General features: G+C 48.6%; 1 protein-coding gene across 5 annotated transcripts in view; it reads left to right on the forward strand.

Moving 5' to 3' along the window:
* The first annotated feature begins 10,336 nt into the window (after positions 1 to 10,336).
* ANKRD11 (ankyrin repeat domain containing 11) overlaps positions 10,337 to 12,374 on the forward strand; it is a 222,621-nt gene continuing 220,583 nt past the window's right edge. For all 5 annotated transcript variants that reach the window (XM_045818559.1, XM_045818558.1, XM_045818560.1 and 2 more), the window contains exon 1: positions 10,337 to 10,651. The gene's annotated coding sequence lies outside the window, so the exon portion shown is untranslated. The remainder of the gene's footprint in view (positions 10,652 to 12,374) is intronic.

Below are 12,374 nucleotides of genomic sequence, written 5' to 3' on the forward strand. Positions count from 1 at the left end.
ATGTTTGAATAAACTTATCTCTGAATTTTGTTAAATTTTGTTCTGAACTAAAGATCTGTCTTAGGAAACTATTCTTCTCATCACTTGTGAACTGGGTTTTACTCATCACACGTGCAACAAGAAGTCATAATCACAGATTTCGTTCTTGAAATGATGAAAGTCCATTTCTACTAGCAAAAACTGTACAGGAATTTGCATTTGACTAATTAGCTGCACACTTCACAATATTTCTTAAGACTGGTGTGGGACTTTGGACAGATATTTAGGAGAGAGCTTGAAAGGGCAGGGTCTGTAACCTCTTCTCATAATTTTAATTCCATAACTGGACAGTACTTAGCAAATTCATCAATTTAGCCACTTATTCTGTTGATTGTATCAGCTATCTATTACTTTGCAACAAATTACCCTAAAGCTTAGCAAGTTCAAACAAGTAGTGCTTATCTCATACAGTTTCTGAGGGACAGGAATCCAGGAGTGGCTGACTGGTTAGTTCCAGCTGCTCAGGATCTCTCACATGGGTGCAGTTGAACTGGCAGTGCTACGATCATTTGATGCCTGTCTAGCACTAGAGAATGGGCTTTTTAAAAAATATTTTATTTATTTATTTTTAGAGAGGGAAGAAAGGGAGATAGAGAGAAACATCAATGTGTGGTTGCTGGGGGTCATGGCCTGCAACCCAGGCACGTACCCTGACTGGGAATTGAACCTACGACACTGGTTTGCAGCCCATGCTCAATCCACTGAGCTACGCCAGCCAGGGCGAGAATGGGCTTTTAAGGTGAAACCCTCCCCTGGCTCCTCACCAAGTGGACTCTCCATGGGGCTGCTCCCATGATATGGTACCATGTGGCAGGGATGACCTTAGGGGGCAGGGGTCATTGAGGGTCAGCTTGGAGGCTACTGACCATAGTGATGATTATAAAAGATATGTGTTGTTCAGACCTGCTCAGCAAAATGACCCAATTATGTGATCCCAGTCTTTCATATTGTCACATTAATGACACATTATTGGTTCAGGAATGGGAAAGTCAACTGTGGACTATAGATTGGAGATATAGCCAATTTGATCACTGGCCACAGCCCAGAAAAGTCCTTCCTTGGGACTTCTATTTGAAGATAGAGAAGGGACCTTGCCTTTGAGGTGATGGAATAGAAGGATAAATCCAGAGTGTTGCTGGCACCTTTCCCACCCCGAGGAGAAAGCCAGCTGTGATTGGAGAGAATGTGGCCCACACAGAGAGTGGGGTAGCCGAGGCTACAGGAGAGACTTGAGAAAGCCTGTTTGAGTCCCTAGATCCAATCACTGCAAATGAGATACCTCTTTCTTTCCTTATCATGAGTCTACCCCCTTGTTCTGAGGCAAGTTTACACTGGATTTTCATATGTTCAAGTTGGGGCTTTCCTATCCAGGTCTGTTAGCTACTGTGGAGTCACTGCTGACCAGCAGTCTAGGGTACCTTCTCAACTCCCCAGTGTGGGTTCAGAAGCCTCATTTGGGTTCAGTTACCATTAAAGAAGGAGCACGTCTGGTTGTCCAGTTTATAGCCTATGCCTACAAGTTACTAGCCAGATAGCTCTCTGTCCCAGGGGTTACTTATTATGGGAATGATAAGCAATTTATAGCAAGAAAAAGTTAGCTTGTCTGTATATGGCCTCTCAACAGTTTTCAGTTGAATGTGTCATGTAGCCAGCAGGATTCTCTATTTGCTTGTCTCTGGCCAGCAAATGTAGCCAGTGATTAGACTGGCTATATCTCCACTCTATAATCCACAGCCGGCAACTGTCAGCAGAGCTGCTCCATTTAGACATCTTGAACAGAGTATGCTGTCTCCCTAAAGGAGGACAGCCCTAGGCCTTTGTGATTTTCCAGTAAGGCACAGAGTATTCTCTAGCTGACTGGGCCTGAATCCTAAAAGTCTAGGGTCATGATGGTTTTTCAGCAAATCAGTGGTGGATCTGCCTTTGTACAAGTTCCCATGAACCACATTGAATTTGGACAGCCACAGTGTGGCAGGGAAAAAGATTCAGTGGCAAGTGAGTGTTCACAGATATCCCTGCCTTTTTTTATATATATCCCTGCCTTTTCTGCCAACCTGCTAAAGAAAATCTTGCTTTGCCAATTCAGAATTTCCTGCTCTGTCCTCAGAGATTGCTAGTCCATTCCTGAATGTTTGGTAATGCAGAACAAAAAGAGAAAGGACAAAAATAGGTCAAAAGAAAGGAAGAGAGATGGAAGAGAGATGCAAGAGGATGGAGAAAAGCCACATCAGAACTGTTATGGTCCTAATGTAAAGATGGTGGGCAGAGGGGAAGAGGGAGTGAAAGGGGCCAGGTGGGTAGAATTTCATGGGGTGAGTTTTTGGAGAGACTGGTGAAAGGCTCCCAAAGCAGTTATAGAGAATGAAGAACTAGAGAGAAAAGGAGATTTTTATGTGTAGCCAAGTCCCATATACTGTGGACATAGCAGTGAGCAAAATGATGCTTGTCCTCAAGAAGCTTCCATTCTAGTGGCAGGTGTTGGGAACTGGTGACCCACGCATCAGGCAGGAGAGAGAAAAAGTAAAATGAGTCAATAAAGCACAATGAGAAGACTGTAAGTGGCCACAAAGACAAATAAAGCTTGAGATAGGGTGGGGTCAAGGCCAGCTTTTCAGAGGAGACTTTGAAAATTGTGTTGAAATATATATGATACAATTTGCTATTTTGAAAGGGGACTTTAGAGCAGTAGTGAAGGTAAGAGTGTCTTCCCAGAACTGGGAGTGTGCTGGGACGAGAGTCATGTGTGGTGGAGACTGGAGGAAGTGGGCAGGGCTGGGGTCAGGCCCAAGCTGGAGTGGCCCAATGGTGCCAGGCTCCACTGCCATTGTCGGGACCCTGTCTTTGTGCTTGAGATGGAGGGTGTGGAGGATTTTGAGCAAGGACTGATTGTTCTGTTGTAAAAGCATCATTTGGCCTGCTTCATGGTGAATAGAATTTAGAGAGCCAGATGTGGGGAGAGGGAGAGCAGGGAGAGGCTGCCACACCACCAGAGAGAAAGATGCTATTTGGATGGAAGTGAGGTGGGGTGAGAGGAACTGGTCTTCAGGAGGCACAAGAAAGCCTGGGTGGCTTCCTGTTTGCCTGGGTGGCTGGCTGCTTTGCTGGACCCACAGTCCCATGGAGGCAAGGCGGCTGGCCACAGTGCCAACAGGAAGTGACTGCCCAGCCTGAGCGCCCAGATTAGCCACCCTTTCTCACAGGCTGAGTAGGAGCAGCAGCCACAACTCAGGTCTTAGAGAAATGGTTTTAGGTACTGCCTCCTTTTCACTGTAATTCACAGGGTTGATCTGACAGAGGAAGAGGTGGCTACTTCTACATAGAATTTGAACCTTAGCTCACGTAAGCCTCCCCTCCCCCCAGAAAAACACACACACCAGCAGATCATGGCTAGGCACCAGGCTCTTCCTATGGCATGTTCAGCAGTTTTCCCCAGAGGATCCTATCCTGTGTTTCTAAGATTCATGGCCAGCCATGGTTGGAGGAGGCTTGCGACCTGACTGAGTTCAACTGGAGATGATTTGAAGATAGGAAGATACTTTGCCTGTATTTAAGCCTCAAATCAAAGCATGCAATTTGGGTTCTGACATCTCCATCCCTGCTATTTTGTATTTTATTCCACTTGACAGTTGTTACTTGGGCTGTAAGGCAATCCTATCTGAGGTCACACTTTTGCAAACAGAGTAGACAAAACAAATCCTATGGACTATGTTTACAGTCCTCTCTTCTGCAGAAAGAAATAACTGAAACATGTTTGTGGGAGGTCTGGGGAAAGAGGCCAAGGCAGCAGTTCCCCTGCAGCCTGGTGAAGTCAATTTTGCTGCACAGCATGGATGCTAAGCTGAGGGTCACTGGAAGATGATTTACCTGCTAGCAGGGGTATCCAAACTTTTGGCGTCTCTGCACCACACTGGAAGAGGAGCTGTCTTGAACCACACATTAAATACATTGCAACACGAAACAATCTCATAATGTTTTAAGTAAATTTACGATTTTGTGTTGGACCATATTCATTGTCATCCTTAGCCACATGTGGCTTGCAGGCCACGGGTTGGACACCCGATTTACAGTATTCAACACTAAAATGCAGGAGCAGTCCAGTAGCATTTCAGGATGAACTCATATGAAATCTACCTTTTTATTATCTAGATAGTTTAAAGTTGCAAATTAAAGCTGGGTTTAGTGACAAAATATATTAAGTCCTACACTACTGAGCACCTCTGCTGTCCCTGAGCATCTCTGTATTATATTATAGTGTTGTAAAAGGTATACACACTCATAAAACACCATCTCCAGACCAGGGACCAGGTGAAGCAGGAAGGGGTGAGGGGTTCTCGGGTTGTATGCTCCAGGAAAGTACTAGTGACTGACATCCAGGTTCATGCAGTGGGGACCTGGACCAGGACGCATCATTCCTCCCAGCAAACCCATCAACAAAGGCCTCTGCTTCTTACCAGCAGGTGCAGAAGTGACACATAAAGACAGCTCCACCGGCCATCTGCCAGCTCACAAAACACTAAGGCCTGACCATGCTCTACCTCCACACACTATCTTTTTCCATTTCCCCCAAACTCCCTACCATCCTACTACACTGAAACATCTTTCTCTCCCTGTTGAGTTGTTACGTGTCCACCTGTTGGGTTAGTGACATCTAACTTCCAGACCCCAGGGATCTGTATTGTCTTGTGAGAACAGCCATCCCCTCCAAAGCGCTGGATCACTGCATCCATTCCTGTGCCCGTGCTTCTCTGTGCTACAGCCCTCACAACGCTTCACAGAGATAAAGTAGCAATCTCTTTAGTTTTACAATAAGTTAGCACTAATGTCTACTACATGCCAGAGACAATTCTAACCAAGTTAGAGGTATTAGGGCTCTCATTTAGCCCCATTGAAGATGGGGAAACTGAGGACCTGAATGGTGAGCATTTTTCCCCAAGATCTCAGTCAGGGCAGAGTTGGTCCCAGAGTGTATGATACTGAAGACTGTGTTATATTTGGAGAGTTTTCCATGGGGTTTTGTCTACAAAAGACTGAATTCATATTCTATAGCCATGATCTGTTTTTTTTTTTTTTTTTTTAAGATTTTATTTATTGCGCCCTGGCTGGCATAGCTCAATGGATTGAGCGTGGGCTGCAAACCAAAGCATCGCAGGTTTGATTCCCATTCAGGGCACACACCTGGGTTGCAGGCCACGGCCCCCAGCAACCACACATTGATGTTTCTCTCTTTCTTTCTCCCTCCCTTCCCTCTCTAAAAATAAATAAATAAATTTTTTTTTTTTTTAAAAAAAAGCTCTTCCTCAAATCCTTTAAAAAATTAAAAAAAAAAAGATTTTATTTATTGCCCTGGCTGGTGTGGCTCAGTGGATTGAGTGCTGGCCTGCGAATCAAAGGGTCACCAGTTCAATTCCCAGTCTAGGGAAAATGCCCGAGTTGCAGGCCAGGTCCCCAGTGGAGGGCACACAAGAGGCAACCGCACATTGATGTCTCGCTCCCTCTCTTTCTCCATCCCTTCCCAGCTCTCTAAAAAATAAAAAAATGTTAAAAAATCTCATTTATTTATTTTTAAAGAAAGGGTAAGGGAAGGAGAAAGAGGGAGGGAAACATCGATGTAAAAAAGAAACATTGATTAGTTGCCTCTTGCATGCCCCCAACCAGAAACCTGGAACAGAACCCAGTCATGTGTTTATGTTCATTGAGGCTGTACCGTGGCATAATTGGCACTCAGTAGGTGCTACGCTGCCACATTCACAGCTACACAGTCTTTGGAGGAACTAAGCCTGAGCAAACAGGTCACAAACCATCTTAGGACCACTTAAAAAATTTTTTTTGTTTATTGACTTCAGAGAGAAAAAACATCAATTTGGTGTTCCAATTATTTTTTGCATTCATTGGTTGTTTCTTGTATGTGCCCTGATCAGGGATCAAACCCACAACCTTGGTCTATCAGGATGATCTAACCAACCTACCTGGCCAAGGGCTGGTCTCAGGACCTCTTCAGGCTCATAAATATGTCAATACTACCCAGGGGCCCTAAGAGCTTTTTTTAAATTGGGTTGTAGTCTACTGATATTTATCATGTTAATATCAAAAACTAAGAAAAGTTTAAAACATAAGATCACACATTCTTCAGTTGTCAGAGTGATAACATCATCCTATGTCATATAGCTGCTGGAAAATTCCAGGTACACGCATGAGGAAAGTGAAACAGACAAAACACCTTAGTATTATTATGAAAATAGTTTGACTTTGCTGACTCCACAAAGGCCTTAGAACCCCCCAGGGGTTCCTGAACTATATACTTCAGGAACCAGTGGCCTAAGTCGATCATGGCAATTCTAACGTAATCAGAATTCTTCTAATCAAAGATATCTGTGAGTTTTGTACATTTAAAAAGGGAACTTGTCAGTATTAGATTGAAGGTTATCCCTTGTGAGCCTTATCTGAAGCTAAGACATCTTAAAGTTCCTAGGGATAACTTGGAGAATATGTTTTTAACTCCTTCCTGAATTCAGCATTAGTAAAAGGTTCTGAATTGACCATCCTGGAAAAAAAGCATTGTAGTTATTCACAGAAGGGGCACCAGCCAGAGGGCTGCTGTCCCAACGACTGTTACCAGCAGATCTCAAGAGCTCAGCTCGGTTCCCAAGGCTAGGTTCCAGGGATGGAGAACGGTGGAAACTCTGTGGTGGTAAATCTGTGGTTTCTTTGCAAACCCAAGGAGAGGGGCTGCAGGTGGGTGTCATGTCACTCACTGAATATGGCCACCCACCAAAGTTTCTGGCATGTTTTACACTAGTTACATAATTACAAGACGGTGTTTCAAGTCCTGACTATTTGGATTGTGAGCATGTTTAAGATACTTTTGTGTTTTTCTCTGCTGTACCAGCATCCAGTACACAGTAGGCACCCAAACATTTGTTGGATGTTACTCAGCTGAGTAAGGCCACTGCTTTCTGTAGGCTGAAAGTCATTATATAGAACACATTATGCAATATGATAACAGCCTTAGTAAGAAAAAGTGTTAAGAATTTTTACTCACTATAATTGGATTTGTGATTATTTCATTAAATAATACATCATATATTTATACTTTAAAAAGGCATCAATGCTGGTAGGGCTTTAGGAAAACCCTTGGGTACAGAGCTTTATTGGGGGTGGGGGTGGGTTTCGTGGTTCTAAGGTCAGGGACCTTAGGAATATCTGAACCTTGTTTCATGCCACAGTTCCTCCATCCCTTGACATTTGGGAGGGTGATACACCACAGACCTATGGTAACTGGAAAGCGAAGCATCTAATAATTTATTGTGAAATGAGCTTGGGTTCCAAATTCTAGGGCTAAGAATACTGGTGAGCTGGGGCTAGGCCCAAACCCAGATGTCAGTTCTCATCACAGTCAGGAGGGAGTACGCAGAGGGAGGTGGCCAGAACATGGGCCTGCTCTTGCCACTTCTGCTACTTGAGTAGAGAATTTTGAATATGTTAAAATTGTCATGATTTGCCCTGGTTGACATGGCTCAGCGGGTTGAGTGCCAGCCTGAGAACCAAAAGGTTGGCAGTTCAATTCCCAGTTAGAGCACATGCCTGGGTTGCCTGCCAGGTCCCCAATTGGGCCAGGGCAACAAATGGAGATTTCTTTCCCTCTCTCCTTCCCTTCCCTGCTCTCTGAAAAGAAAGAAAATCTTTTTTTTTTTAAATTAAAATTTCCTAGTAGCTATGATTAAAAAGAAACAGGTAACATTAATTTCAACACTATATTTAACGTGGTTGTTCAAAATACTATCATTTCCATATGTAATAAACACAAAAAATTTACTTGTGAGATATTTCACATTTTTCCTTCTTGGACCTAAATGTTCAAAATCTAATGAGTACTTCATGTTCACAGTATATGTCAGTTTGGGCTTGCCATATTTCCAATGCTTAATAGTCATATGTGGTTAGGGGCTATCCTACTGTACACCAGACCTAGAATGCCCTCCCCACCATATCTTAGTCATTTAACTCTTCCTCAACCTTCTGACAGCAGCTCAAGTATAAATGCCTTAGAAAAACTTTCTACAAGCCACTCCCCATACTGGACCTGATTTTCACTCAGTGTTCTTTTAGACCTCCATATACTTCTCTTTCAAAGCACTTTTCACAGCTTGTAACTAGGTACTTCTATGTCTCTTTGATGAACATGTTTTTCTTGCCTGATAAATCACAAGCTGGTAGACTCTAGACCTGCTGTTCCTGTTGAATTCCCAGTACTTGATATATAGTGTCTGGTATATACCAGACACTCAATAACCTTTTTAAAAAGATTGTATTTATTTTTACAGAAGGGAAGGGAGAAAGAGAGGGAGAGAAACACTGATGTGAGAGAGAAGCATCAATGGGCTGCATCTGGAACATAACCCTCTACGAGGACAGAACCTACAACTCAGGAATGTGCCCTGATGGGGAATCAAACTGGTGACCTTTCACTTCACTGGATGATGCCCAACCAACTGAACCACACTGGTCAGGGCTCAATAAACATTTTTTAAATTAATTCATTAAATGGCTTAATTCTTTCCATTTACTTTGCATTTCTTTTTGTTACTGTATGCTTTCTAGGTAGAGGTTCAGCTTCTGTAGAACTTTACTTTGCTTTTATCTTAGTGTATTTTCAGATTGTTTCCAAGGCAAATTGCCTCCTTATTCATATTTCCGACTTAAATTTCTGGAGGGAGTATTTTGGCTAAGGTCAGCGTTTTTCACATTTTCCCAAGGATGAGTATTGTCAGGGGCACACACACACAAAAAAACCCAAAACCAAAACCAAAACCTAAAACAAAAACCCCAAACCAAACAAACAAACAAAAAAAAAAAACAAAAAAACCCCCTAATTTCTAGTTCCCGCCTATTTAGATTAATACAATAGGTGAGTATGGGGTCTGAGGTCTAACTTGTATCATTTTACCATGTAATTCTTTTTGAATTCTCTCCCAGGATATATTTCCATTGATTTTACGGGGCGGGGTGGGGGTCGGGGAGAGACAGACACCCCTGGCGTGGAACACATTTTGGTGTGTGCAGACTGATGCTCCAACCAACTGTGCCACCTGACCAGGGGCAATTTTTAAAAATTTTTTAATCTAGTTTATTTATTAAAAACATTTATTTATCTTTTAGAGAGATGGGAAGGGAGGGAGAAAAAGGAGGAGAGAAATACCGATGACTGGTTGCCTTTCGACAGAAACCCAGGTATATACCCCGAGCCGGGATCAGACCCACAACCTTGGCCTACTAGGGAGGTGCTCTAAGCAACTGAGCCAAACCTGCCAGGGCCTTCCCAGGTAATTTTTAAAATAAGGCAAATATAGGTACTTTTGCGTCATCTTTTCATGGTTGCGTGCCAGCTCATGCATGGATTCCTGCTATTGTGAGGTGTACTCCCTTACCCAGGGAAGCTATTGGTTATGAGTGGGAAGAGCAGAATCGGTCTCCCCAGAGGAGTCTGAGGGATTGGTTATGGCACAACCACTACTTCACAGTTTCCTAGGTGGCAAAACGAGCGTTTAATGTGGGGTCAGACTGCCCTGGCCAAGAAGCTCAGTTGATTAGAGCGTCTCCAACAGCCGAAATTGTGGGTTCGATTCCCGGTCAGTACACACACAGGAATCGGGCAATAAAAGCATAAGTAAGTGGAACAACAAACTGATGTTTCTCTCAAAAAAAAAAAAAAACAAACAAGCAAACAAAAGTAAAAGTGGGTCCTGACTCAGCCGCAAACAAGGCACCACCGCATGACCCCAATCACCCGCTCCGCGCTTTGCGGGCTCACACGAGTCGGTGAACTGTGTACGGCTCCGCGGCGGACCAGTACGTTCACGTTTCTCAGCGTATGGACAGAGGCCTCCAGTCCGAGTCGAATGGGTGCTGCGGCTGAACAAACGCACATTCCGTCTCCTAGCTCCTTCAACACCCAGGCCTGGTTCCCCACAGTTCTCCGCATCGCTTCCGGAGCTTAGAAAGGCCAATTGTCACGCTCTACAACGAAAAAACCCACCTTCCCCGTTGCGACTCAGGCAGCCAATCCAGCTGCTTGCTAACCCAGCGACCCTTGCGCCTAAACGCACGACCTTGACCAATCCGTCCCAGAACGTCCTTCTGGTCCCGCCCCAGGCCTGTCACAAAAGCCGTCAATCTTCCCGTCGCCCCTTCACCCCGCGCGCACTTCCTTCTTGACGTCGTGACGTTTACAGCCTTGTGCCCAGCTCAGCGGGCCAATGGCGGTGACGGATACGGCGGGCCAATGGGCGGCGGCGTCTCATGAGTACGGCGCCCGCCGCTGCCGCCGCGGGTCCCGGAGCCAGAGGCCGCCCGAGCCGGATCGCTATGGAGCGAGGGCCACAGGCGGGGAGGCGCCGCCGCGGAGCGCGCGGCCCAACGCCCCCTCAGTGAGCGCTCGAGCCGCTGCGGCGCCACCGAGCTCGGTCGCGCCCGAGGGGCCGCCTCGCTGGCCTCGGAACCCGCGCCGTCTCCGTCGCCTTCCCGCGCGGGCCGCGGGCCGGGAGCCGGGTCGGGGCTGCATGGCCTCGCCTGCGCGCCGCCGCTGAGCCCGCGGAGCTGCGCCGTGCAGAGCCGGGTGAGAACCACCGCGGGGGCGCGGGTCTGGTGGGTACCGGGTCGTGGGACCATCTCGCGGCCTGCAGGCCTTCCTGGCCGGGCGGAGCAGCACAACGGGCTCCAGCGGGCCTGGGGTCCAGGGCAGCTGTGAGGGGCCGACGGGGGGCTCCCGGTGGGCCTGGGGACGTAGGATATTAACGAAGGGCTGATAGGGGAGGTGTAGCCGGGCTTGAGGTGTTTGGAGTGGCTCTGGGGGGCTGAGGGTGGGCTCCTTGTGGGTCTGGGCAGTTCTGAGTAGTCGTGAGTGGCCGATGGAGGGCTTCGGGCGGGCCTGAGGGCCTGGGACAGCAGTGAGGGACTGACAGGGAGGTCTAGATGAGCCTGCCGGGCTGGGGGCAACCCTGAGGGGCTGTGGATGGGTTCTGGGTGCATCTAAGGGGGCCCGGAGCAGCCGTGAGGGCCCGAACGGGGGGCTCCTCGTGGGCCTAGGGAGCTTGGGGCAGCCCTGTGAGACTGAGGATGGACTCCGGGTGGGGTAGGGGCCCCGGAGCAGCCGTGAGGAGCCGGAGCGGGGCTCCCGGAGAGCCTGTGGCCTTGGCGAGGGGCCGATGGGGGGCTCCGGCGGGATTTGGGGTAGCCGTGAGGGACCTAGGGTGCCCCTGGGGCGGTCCAGGGCAGTTGTGAGGGACTGAGGGTGGGTTCCCGCTGGACTTGGGGGGACCCGGGAGGTCTGGGGAGCGGCGAGTAACCTACGGGGAATCTCTGGGGCGGGCCCGGGGGTCGGGCCAGCCTCGAGGAGCCTACGGGGGACGCTGGGATGGGTTTGAGGGTCCTACGGGGGTTCCAGTTGGGCCTGGGGGGAGCGGTGAGGGGCCCACAGTGGGCCTGGTGGCCCTGGCACCCTTGAAGGGCTGAGGGTGGGCTCTGGGGCGGGCCTGGCGGCCCGAAGGGAGCCGTGAGGGACTGAGTGGGTTCCGGGGCGGGCCTGGGCAGCCATGAGGGGCCAACGGTGGGTCTGGGGCTCCTGGAGCAATCTTGTGGAGCTGATGGAAGGTGCTAGAGGAGGGAGTTGGGGAGCGCTGGGGGTTGGGGGGCTCAGGACAGCCGTGAGGGGCTAAGGGGTGGGGCTGGGCGCCCCGGGCAGCTTTAAGGGCCTGCTGGGGGCCGCTGGGTGGGTCTTGGGAGTCCCGGGCAGCTGTGAGGGGTTATGGTGGGCTCCGGGGGCCCAGGGCCCCAGGGGAGCGCGGGCGCCGACCTCTGACCCTGCGGGAGGGGCGCCTTCACGGTAGCGGTGGTAGTTGTTATTCCCAGTGTCCCTATTATTATCGCTGTTTTGAAATGGGAGTTGGCGGGTTTCGGGCTCTGAGCCGGAGAGGGCGGGCGAGCCGGGGCCCTGGAGGGAAAGTGGGGGCGCCGGGGTTGCAGGAGGCGCGCGTGGGCTCGCAGAGGGGCAGGAATTCGGGGCAGCAGCGCAGAGGGTGTTGTTTTGGGGGAGGGTAGGCGGGACTGGGGGGCGGGTGGGAGGGAAGCAGTGGCGGCTGCAACAGCAGCCCTTGGCCTCCAGGAACAATGTGAGACGTTGCCTGAAATGTTAATTTCCGTTCCTCATTTCATCATCCCCTGGCAGGGCGGTGGGGGGGGGGGAGGGGTTTTGTGTGTGTGTGTGTGTGTGTGTGTGTGTGTGTGTGTGCGCCTGTGTAGGGGAGCGAGAGAGAGAATGTGTGTGTGGTTGTGTGTGGTTG

This window comes from Phyllostomus hastatus, unplaced genomic scaffold (genome assembly GCF_019186645.2).
Source record: "Phyllostomus hastatus isolate PE091 unplaced genomic scaffold, TTU_PhHast_1.1 phas_scaffold_345, whole genome shotgun sequence".
Taxonomy (NCBI): domain Eukaryota; kingdom Metazoa; phylum Chordata; class Mammalia; order Chiroptera; family Phyllostomidae; genus Phyllostomus; species Phyllostomus hastatus.